Source organism: Anomalospiza imberbis, chromosome 4 (assembly GCF_031753505.1).
Source record: "Anomalospiza imberbis isolate Cuckoo-Finch-1a 21T00152 chromosome 4, ASM3175350v1, whole genome shotgun sequence".
Taxonomy (NCBI): Eukaryota; Metazoa; Chordata; class Aves; order Passeriformes; family Viduidae; genus Anomalospiza; species Anomalospiza imberbis.
The window spans coordinates 18,454,676-18,464,488 of NC_089684.1; the positions used below are offsets into that span (position 1 = coordinate 18,454,676).

The following is a 9,813-nucleotide window of genomic DNA, read 5'->3' on the forward strand; positions in this document are numbered from 1 at the left end:
TCCAGTTTTCCCAGCTTCTCCATCATATCATTTTGCTCAGAAGTGTAGTCATACTAGTGCCATAATAAGCAGCTGTCTCTAAAATGCTTTTCAATATAGTATCTGCAACTGAAATGACAGCTTTGCCCTGTGTAACTTGCCACTTCATACACAACCTGCTATCAGCTATTACATGTGTTTTAAACTATTTATTAAACCAGACATCTTTGGAGTTAGTGCATTTCTGATTATTTCCACTTAGATATGCAAAAGCTCATTATTTCCAAGTTTATTTTCTCTCTGTGTAGGTAGTTCCCTTCATATAATTTCTGTGTTCTGACTGGCTTCTAATTCTGCATTGCCAATTCATTTCATTAGCGTGCTGTTTATCCTGTCATCAACAGGATACACTTGAAAAATAAATGAGTCTATCCTTCAGATGATTTCAGCAACCAAAAACTGCCAGCCAAATCTATTCCCTATATCATTATCCTTTACTGAAGTGTAAGGACAAAATACTTATTACATCTCCATATTCAACATGGCCTTCATCTGAGAAAAGATTCAGTTTCATACTTTAAATTTAAGTGTAATCAGTCCCACTAAAGGCATGTCTTCATTGGCTTTAGTTCATTGCAGTAATGGAATAGAAGACCCACTGTAATGCAGCAAACTGTTTAATTAGTTAGGCATATAAGCATTTCCATTTTCCTTTGAAAAGTCCTTTTCTTTCAAGAGTCAGAGAAGACAACACCTTTAAGGAATACCCTAATGAAATTTAGTAATTTGGTTTTTTTTTGGTTTTCCCCACAAGCCCTTTGAAACAGAAGAATTACCTTCTGTTCAAAAACTAGATGCATGTTAAAAGAAAAAGCAATCCAGGAGCAGCTAAGCAGCTTTGCATAGTAGATATATTTGGATTAGTACCATAACTGCAACTACAATTTGAACACAAAATGGCTGTTGTTCAACTCACACCACAGCAGCCTTTTCAGGCTGCAGAGAGCAATCGCCAGAGCCCCAGTGGACAACAGACAAATCAGTGCCAGGAGCCAGCGGGGACAGGAATGTTACAGAGCCAGTGCAGGTGGGCCACCGCTTGGCCAGAGGAAGTATGTCCATGACTGTGCCCCTCGGGCTGCTGGAATCTTCACTCTGCAGTGCGGAGAAAGATGTTCACCAATGAACTCAGAATTTGCATGAAGAAAAATGAGCAAGTGGTAAACAAAGCACTGCCTGTGCAAGTTCACAACCCAGTCACTTGTATGGTCTCAGCGCTAATTTATCTTTTGCCACCCCCACAAGACACAGGAGCTACTGACAACTGTGCACTAAGGAAAATCTGCTCACTTCATTTACAGCCTGAAATTAGATCCAAACCCGTGAAACTACATGGGAAAAACATGTGAATATTTGTTTCAGTCAGAAAAGGCTTGGAGAAAGCATAACATTTCAGCCTGGCATTTTCTTTTGGAGTGCTTCATCACCAGCCTGCAGTCCTGATAAGAATACTTCCAAAAGCCCATGACCTGGCAGCACACTCTTCCCTTTGCAAATGCTGTGTCACTGCTTCCCTCTCACTGCCTTACAGTGACCCCCATGGAGCCAGATCCCAAGTGTTAGCACACCACTGCAGGCAGAGGAATGTTCCCTGTCCCCAAGGGGACAGTGTATTTCACTTCACATGCCAATGTGTATTAGACTGATCAGCAAAATAATCCAGGTCAGATATGGAAGTACACACTTGCAAGCACCAAGAGGAGCAGACACAGCTGGCACCACTTGCAGCCCACCCTCTACTTAGCAAGTACTGAGGTGTTTCTTTGCATCACACGAAAGGAGAGCATTAAAGGGAACAAATGAAATGGCTTTGCAGAGATTTATGTAGATTTTCTAATGCAGAAAGTGGAGCACAGGAGAAAGTGCAAAGGCTAATTTGATTACACTGTTAGCCCTGTATAAATTTAATAATGGACTTGCTTCCACATTTCTCATCATAAGCTATTTACATGCATCCACTAACTGCAGTAGCTCTGCACCTCACACTCCTGAGCCAGTCTTCCCAATCCACCCCTGTGAGGAAGAGGAACATTACTACTCCTGCACAGATAGACAGAGACAAAGGAGATGTTAAAGATTCAGATAAACATTACTGAATTGATTATGGCTTCTCTAGATCTGGAACAATGTTCTCTAAATACTAGTGAAGTTATCTTATTCTTCTATCAGAATACGAATCAGCAGATATTAAAAGGAACTGGGTTGTCTCCTCAGGACACTCAGTAATGAGCTATAGCAGACACTGCACAAGCTTGTGCCAGTGACCTGGGTGCATTTGCAAGTACCGAAGTGCTCTGTGAAAGTCTAGCCCTTGAATAACTTGCTCAAGGTCACACAGAAGGTGTGTGGCAGACCTGAATCAAGTTGAAAAGATATTAGAGCATCCATTTGCTTTTGATTCTCACTTTTCCTTTTCCAGCATGTCAGTTTGGATCAGGATCTATAATATCAAATGTAGACATTACTGTAGGGTTCACATTCAGCACTTCACTCATTAAATGCACATTCTTTCAAGGCACAAATACAATAATGGATATAATGATGAAATTCAGTATATCATTTAATAGTGAACTACATTAATCTCCTGCATACAGTACTGTCCAGAACTCACTTCCTTTCTGAACTATGTTTCATAAAGTCAATAATGCCTTCCTTAATTTCTAAGAGCAGGCTGGATGGCTAACCTGAATTTTTTTTATTATAGGCAGACTAGTTTCATTAGCTTCACCACTGCCATGCATTCCACATTGAGGCCAACTATGTCTATTTTCCTCTTGTTTTAGGAAAGCAAATCCTTTTCATCTCACCTCGCTCCTCCAAACAGAACTGTTTGATACTGACTTCTTTATTCCAATCTAACCCAAATGATTTCCAAAATAAATCACATCATTGTCAATCACATCATATCTCAAATACTTGCAAATGCTTAGTAATTTCAGCTGCCAACACACTAATTTATGTTCTTGGGAGATGCCATCTGAATCACAGCTATCGTCTTTGAGTCCTTTCCATCAGTTAATTGCAACTGTTTGTGAAATGCAGGAGCATATTTATTTTTCTCCTTCCTCTGCAGTGCTCAAGTTGTGCCTTTAGGTAAGTCTTCCATTCCAAACTCAGAAATCCTTCACTTGCAAAACTCCAGTGTCTATTCAGAGAACTACTTCAGTAAGTAGAAATAATTTTCTGGCATGTGGTCTGCTAAGTAATTTTTAAATAACAGAATGATAAAGTAGGATCAATGCCACCTTTCTGGGACAGACTGTTTCATGTGACAAATTCTGACACAAATATTGCACAGTGACATACCATGTGTTTCCTACTGTCACTCTTAGCTTTCAGTGTTTCTTTCCTTATCCCACCCTAGAATCACAAACAAAATACTGCTGAAAAGAGCTAGATTTTTAAAAATTGAAAGAAAAGGAAAGAAATCCAGCCATCAACTTCAGACATGAACTTCTCAAATTGAAGGCTTACTTACCATAAAGGACCAAGTCTTCCAGACAGACTTCTGCTCATTACGAGATAAAGTGTCCACACCAGAAGAGCTGGAGCAATTAGGTGGTATTGCAATCAAGCTATAAGACTCAGATGCACTGATATAAGTTTTGCTTCCAACACAGACACCCTGCATAATCCCAAGGAAGCTATTTCTCAGCTGAGGAATAACCCTTTTCTCAATGCTCAGTGACGTGGTCTCAAGATGTAATTAATACCCTGTTAAAAGACATGTGCCTTAAAGGGTCATTAGACCCGAGGTGAGGCTGAAAGGGATTATCAGCCAGCCTGACTCTTGGACCATGACTATTCCAGTAGCATTTTTTCATTAGTGTTTGGTGTCAGCATGGTTTAACAAGCCAGGCACTGATCTCTCCTCTCTGGTGACCAGTGACAGGACACAAGGGAGTGGCCTGAAATTGTGTCAGGGGAGATTTAGGTTAGATGTTAAACAAGTGTTCTTCACCAAGAGGGTGGCTGGACATTGGAACATCTCTCTAGAGATGTGGTCACAACACCAAACCTAGACAACTCTGTCAGGCACATGGTGTGATTCTTGGGATTGTCCTCTGCAGGGTGTTAAGGAAACTTTCCTGTCTGACTATTCATGGGATTCTGGCAGTCACACTCCTACTCCCAGACATTTTAAATGCTGAGACTGAAGCCCTTTCGTAGTGGGTGGCTCCAGTGACCCAACAGGTGCCCCCTGTGACTCCCTGCACACCCCACTCACACACAGTCAGTCCAGGTTTCCTCACTGGCTTGACCCCAGGTTTTCCACAGCAGAGTCTCAGATGTCTCGTTCCATAAAGCCATTTACTCATGGCACAGTAACACAGAAACACCTGGAGCTGGTGCCTCTGAGAAGGACCCCCAACAATGGGTGGTCCTTGGGCTTTTATACCCTCAAGGTCTCTGCTCTTCCTCCTCAGACACCAGCTCCTGCTCTGTCTCAGAGTGCCTGGTTACCTGGCTGAGCCACAGGTCCCTGTGCCCTTTGTTATGCAAAGGGTTGGCACCAGCTCAGGACTTCTTGCCTGAGCTGGCACTGTAGTTTACAAACCAAGCTTTCTGGTCCAAAAGTATTCTTCAATAAGGGCCAGGACTTGGACTTGAATTATCCTTCTGGCCCCTTCCAACTCAGGATATTTTATGATTCTAAGCAGTATCCTGACAAGACAAATCCAACGCTTGCTATCACTGGTGTGCCTCAAATACCTCCCTATTCTTCTGAGTGCACCATTCCCTTGCCACACACCCTTTGCCTCCTCTTTCAAGCACAACTGCCCTTCAAGGTAACCATTGTCCATCCCTACTTGTCACTTAGATCCTTAGAGAAGCCAGCCCTTCTCATGACCTCTGATATCCCTTGCTAGATCAAATTCCAGTAGGACATTGGCTTTTCTCACATCATCTCTGCATGCTCAGACAATGTTTGTATTCCTCATAGATTTCACTGAGGTATTACTGGACAGAACTGAGGTGTAAATACACCATGCATCATGACATGCCTATAAACGAGAACTGGCAGCTTATTTCCTGTTATTTCTCTTTTATAGCCACTTCTCTGTGCTCTCTAAACATTACTTCCCTTTCTGTCTCTTGTGAGATCTGGGCTGTGGCACCTTTGCTCAATCTCCACTCAGTTCACCCTGCATGTGCTGTCCCAGACAATTCTGGCTGCCTCCATTTTTTCTGCCTCTAATTCTGCCCCCAGCGAAACAGAAGAGTAGGTGATTACAATTTCATTCAATCAGGAGGTGAAGGAGATGGGACACATGCACAGCAAGCTGAGAAAGGAGTGGCAATCAGATTACAGCTGTAGCCTAGAGCACAATTCTTCATAATGTGAATTTATAATGGGTCTCTGGTCTAGGGCACATAATAGACATTTTACCCAGAGTGCCATAGTCACCCAAAGACATTTATTTCAGAAAATAATGAGCCTAGTATAAACCTTTAAACTTTAAAAAAACAATTACAGATCCACTGATTGCATAGCTCCCTTAGACAATGAAGACTTTAGACATAGGGAAGTAGCAGAAGACAGTATCAAGCCACTTACATAAAGATTTACTGAGAACTCACCCTTGGTGAGGTCAATGCCTTATCCATATCCAAGAACTACTAACTGAGCAAAAGCCATCTCAAAACACATCCCATCTCAGATACACATTGTCCTTTACAGGATCAGTGTATTTAAAGAAGTTAAATCAAGAACCAGTATATTCACTTCCATTTTGTATTCACAGTATCCAGACCCCTTACACATCTCAATACAGCATTAAATTAAAAAAATAACATGATATCTTTGGGAGCATCTTGCTGTTTCTGCTCAGACAGAGACTTTGACACTAACAAACAAGTTATGTTTAAGTATGACAAGTTTAGTTTGCCATATTTCAAGTGACAAACATGACTCTGTCCACAGAATAGAAAGATAAATAAGCATTTACAGGAAAGAGAAGAGTCCAGTCAGGAGCAGATGCAAATCTACCTCTCTGTTTTGTTGACCTAACTAGTTGACCATTTACATGTCATATTTTTTGAACCAACTCAAATAGAATTATTCCAAACAAACATTTCAATACTAAATAAGCTTTTTCTGTCTATTGAGGGAAGCATCAAATCCACAGCCCCTCCTTTCTGGTCAAGTCCCCCTAACCAAATGACTATTATTCAGAAAATAGGAGCATCTCAGAATGACAGGGATATGCACCAGTCGTTATCCCCTGGCCAGCATAAACATCTGCACAAAAGCTGAGTATATACTAAAATTCTGTGCACAGTGTAGCAGCTAAACCTCTGTTCTCTTCTGCTTTGTTGCTGGTGGGTGCTGCATATTAATTTCCTCCATACCAGGCTCTCCCCATTTTGTTTACAAAACTCCATCCCATTAACTCTTTTCACAACCACCACCCCCGGAACTGGGCATCTCTGCGTTGGGTACCTACTCTGTGTCTGAGCTAGCCCCCAATCCAGAAGATGGGACATGCACATCGTGTCACATACACGGAGAAGAGGCTGCTGCAGGTATGTCCATATCTCCAGGAGAATGGAACAGGCTTAGTTTATTTTGAGATTAGTAGCTACTTTTTCAGTATTTGGGTTTTACCACTCCACAAACCCTGGAGGCAGAAAAACACATTGAGTGGAACAGGAGAGCTACACCAGCCATAAGATCTCACTTGAGCACTGTTGAACACAGGAGAAAAAACCTCTACTTCCTTGGCCACACTTATATATCAATACAGCTCTCTCCATTCTGCAACGGACTTTTTTCCTAGGACTGATTCGAGACCTTACATGAACTTCTAAACCCAAAAGCCCTCAACACCTCCAAAAAAAATTCAGCACTGATTCGTTAATTTCATTCTCTAGCACCTCTATCTGAATCATCCCTTAGTGCTCAGCTGGAAAAAAAAGGTAATGGTGACAAGCACACAAAAAAAAAAAAAAAAAAAAAAATCCAAGACACTCAAAGGAACTGTGTTTACACTAGAAAAGCAGTAAAAGGTGCCGAGGTCATTTAACATGGTACTACATCATAACATGCTGTATTGCATACAACTATTCAGCTTTTACCTACGTCTCTTCTTTGTCCTGAGACCAAAGCAAACTGGACTTTCTGTGGCATTGCTACTGATTTGTCTTGGTCTGAGAACATACATTGCTATAACTAGATAGCTTGAGACTCTATTGGCAAACTGCAGGTCATAGTTATCTTTTATTGTCTCCATTGAGAACAAAAGTTTGTCTTTATGTATATATCTGGCTCCTTGCACAAGAGTCCCTGCTTTCACTGTGATCTGTTCTTTCCTGATACTCATACCTGACTAGGTTATAGCTGGGTTCCACAATATCAATCTTAGTTTAATTGCATTCAGCTAGCAATTCAGTCATGTTATCTTAGTCAAGTTTTATCCACAAAAAGCTTCATCTTTCATTCACTACAGAAGTCCACTGCTCTGATAGTGGTCATATTTCCTGGCCTTATATTAGGAAAGCATGTGCTTGCTCACATGCTGAGCAGGGCTGGACTCTAAGCGAAGGTTTCAAAGCCATTTAGAAAACAGTGTCCTTGAATTGACTCAAGTAGTCTGTTTCTAGAAACTCTGTCCCGGGAGAAAGTCTTATTCAGCTCCTGTTTCCCACCACATACCTCCTTTCAGAAGAGAGCTTTATCACTCCCTCCTCAGCTCCATGCAAGCGCTAAGGTAAGGGCAATATGCAGCAGAACAGATGCTATGGCAGGAGCGTGTTTACATGAAGCTGCTGACAGCAGATGCCAGCTTGTAAAATTAGCCAATAAAAATACCAGCATCACTGTTTACAACCACTCTGAGCAAGATGGGCTGCCAGCAAACTGGAAGGCACATTGCACAGGCATACCAGGTTAAAGTTACAGAATGTGGAAAAGCATCATAATTTTTAGGCTAGCAGAAGTGTGATTCTCATTCAAGTACAGGGGAGTCAACCACAAGCTGCCAAACAGTTTCAGTTCTTCTCCCTTTTGCATTTACAAAAAAAGTCCTATTTAGTGTTAAAACATCAAAGAACCAGAAACATTGTAAATATAAAAGCACGTGTATCATTAGCTATTGAAAGTTTTTGTGTGCTATTGATGCCCTTTCCTGGTCTTAAAAATTGAGAGCCAGACATGGTTAAGGGATAAGGGGTTTCTACCTCTGTATTTTAATAAGGATCCTTGTGCACAGTTTTGCTAAGGTGGGATGTGCTGCGATGCACAGAGACGATAAATCTCGTGCACAGTTTATAGACCTTACAAATTAGCCTATCGAACAAGGATGCCCCAATGAGAGGCTTGAATGAATAGCATGATATCCTCCCATCCTGAAGCAATCCCCCCTGGATGGGCCAAATCTCTGGTTTACAGGATATGTTCTAGAGGCGCCTTGGTTTCTCAGGATAGCATAGGGCTTCCCAGCCTCCAGCTGCGAGGCCTTCAGGGTGTTTGGTCTCCTCGCCTAACAAAATACCAGGACAATGCTAAGTTATCAGACTTAAGGAATTACAACTAGCCATGCTAGGAGTACTGAGGGTACATAAAAGGTATATAAAAGAAAAGGAAAAAATCATCTTGGCATCACTATGACTCTGCTCAGAGCTGGAATTTAGTGATGTGTGCACTGCAAATGTGTTATGGACCAGGAAGCTGTTACTTGAACTTAAACCTCCTCTAGTACTCTTTGCTATCACAAATGTAAAAAAAAAGTCCTGATTCTTTTACAAAATTGTTGTCTGCATCTTCCCCATGTAGACCTAGAGATACTCAGACTGATCCTTTCAGAATGTTAAAACAGTGTTAAATTTCTCACCAGTTAATTATCATTAATTCTTCTGAGTAATTTAAAATACCATTAAGTCTAGAAACTAGACTAAAATTAAGACCCTCAAGAAAATTATTAAAATTATGTTTTTAAAAATAACAGTCTTCCAGATAAGGCCAAGTTTTAGAACATTTTTTCCTGTCCATTCATTTTCTAACATTGGGAAATATCAACCTTCATTAAAATTTTAATTAATACATTGGCTAATACTCTTAATTAGAAAACTAGAACTATAAAAGGATATGTTAAAATAACTGAGGTATTTCAGAGATTAAGTTTGAGAACAAGTTTTGATGGCTTTTACTTTCATTTTAAACAAGCACTCAGTCCTCTGAAAAAAATTTCACTTTATGAATATTTAATAAGCTATTAATGATTCTGTAAGCCTGTTGGAGGTATAGACAAGCAGTTAAGAAAAAGGTAAGTAAAACCACTAGAAGAATTAAACATATTATATATAACCCATAATTAAAAGTAGCTTCTTTTCCTCTATAATCAAAAGCTAATATCAGTTAATAACATAACATACCTTTAGGATGCACCCATGAAGCTACAGTATTAGATGAACCATATGCCTGCAATGCCTTCTCCACAAGAAGCAGTCAACAGCCTCAGTCTTCTGCCTTATGGAGAAATACAAGAGGAATGAAATGAAAGGAATAAAATCAAAGTGCTGAAATCCTGTTGTCAACAGAACTCAAAGACTTGAATTTAAACTAGCACTTTCCTTCCAGACACTGAAAAAGCTAACACATGCAACCTATCCCAACATTAAATAAAAAAAAAAGGCAACAAGTCACCTTCTACTCTACTACTCTCTTGCAAGAATCAGCAAGAGCTTCCAGCATGTACCCAAGCAATAAATAGTAGATGATACCTATTTTATGGTTTTAAGCAGTAAGGAGACCTTAAGAAGAGGTCTGTGGTT

The 9,813-nt window shown here is 40.5% G+C and overlaps 1 protein-coding gene across 1 annotated transcript in view; it reads right to left on the reverse strand.

Annotated features, from left to right (window-relative positions):
• EPHA5 (EPH receptor A5) overlaps positions 1-9,811 on the reverse strand; it is a 207,058-nt gene extending 197,247 nt beyond the window's left edge. Inside the window, exons 1-2 of the mRNA XM_068187328.1 lie at positions 9,793-9,811; positions 9,415-9,508 (exon numbers count right to left, since the gene is read on the reverse strand). The gene's annotated coding sequence lies outside the window, so the exon portion shown is untranslated. The remainder of the gene's footprint in view (positions 1-9,414; positions 9,509-9,792) is intronic.
• Positions 9,812-9,813: the final 2 nt, after the last annotated feature.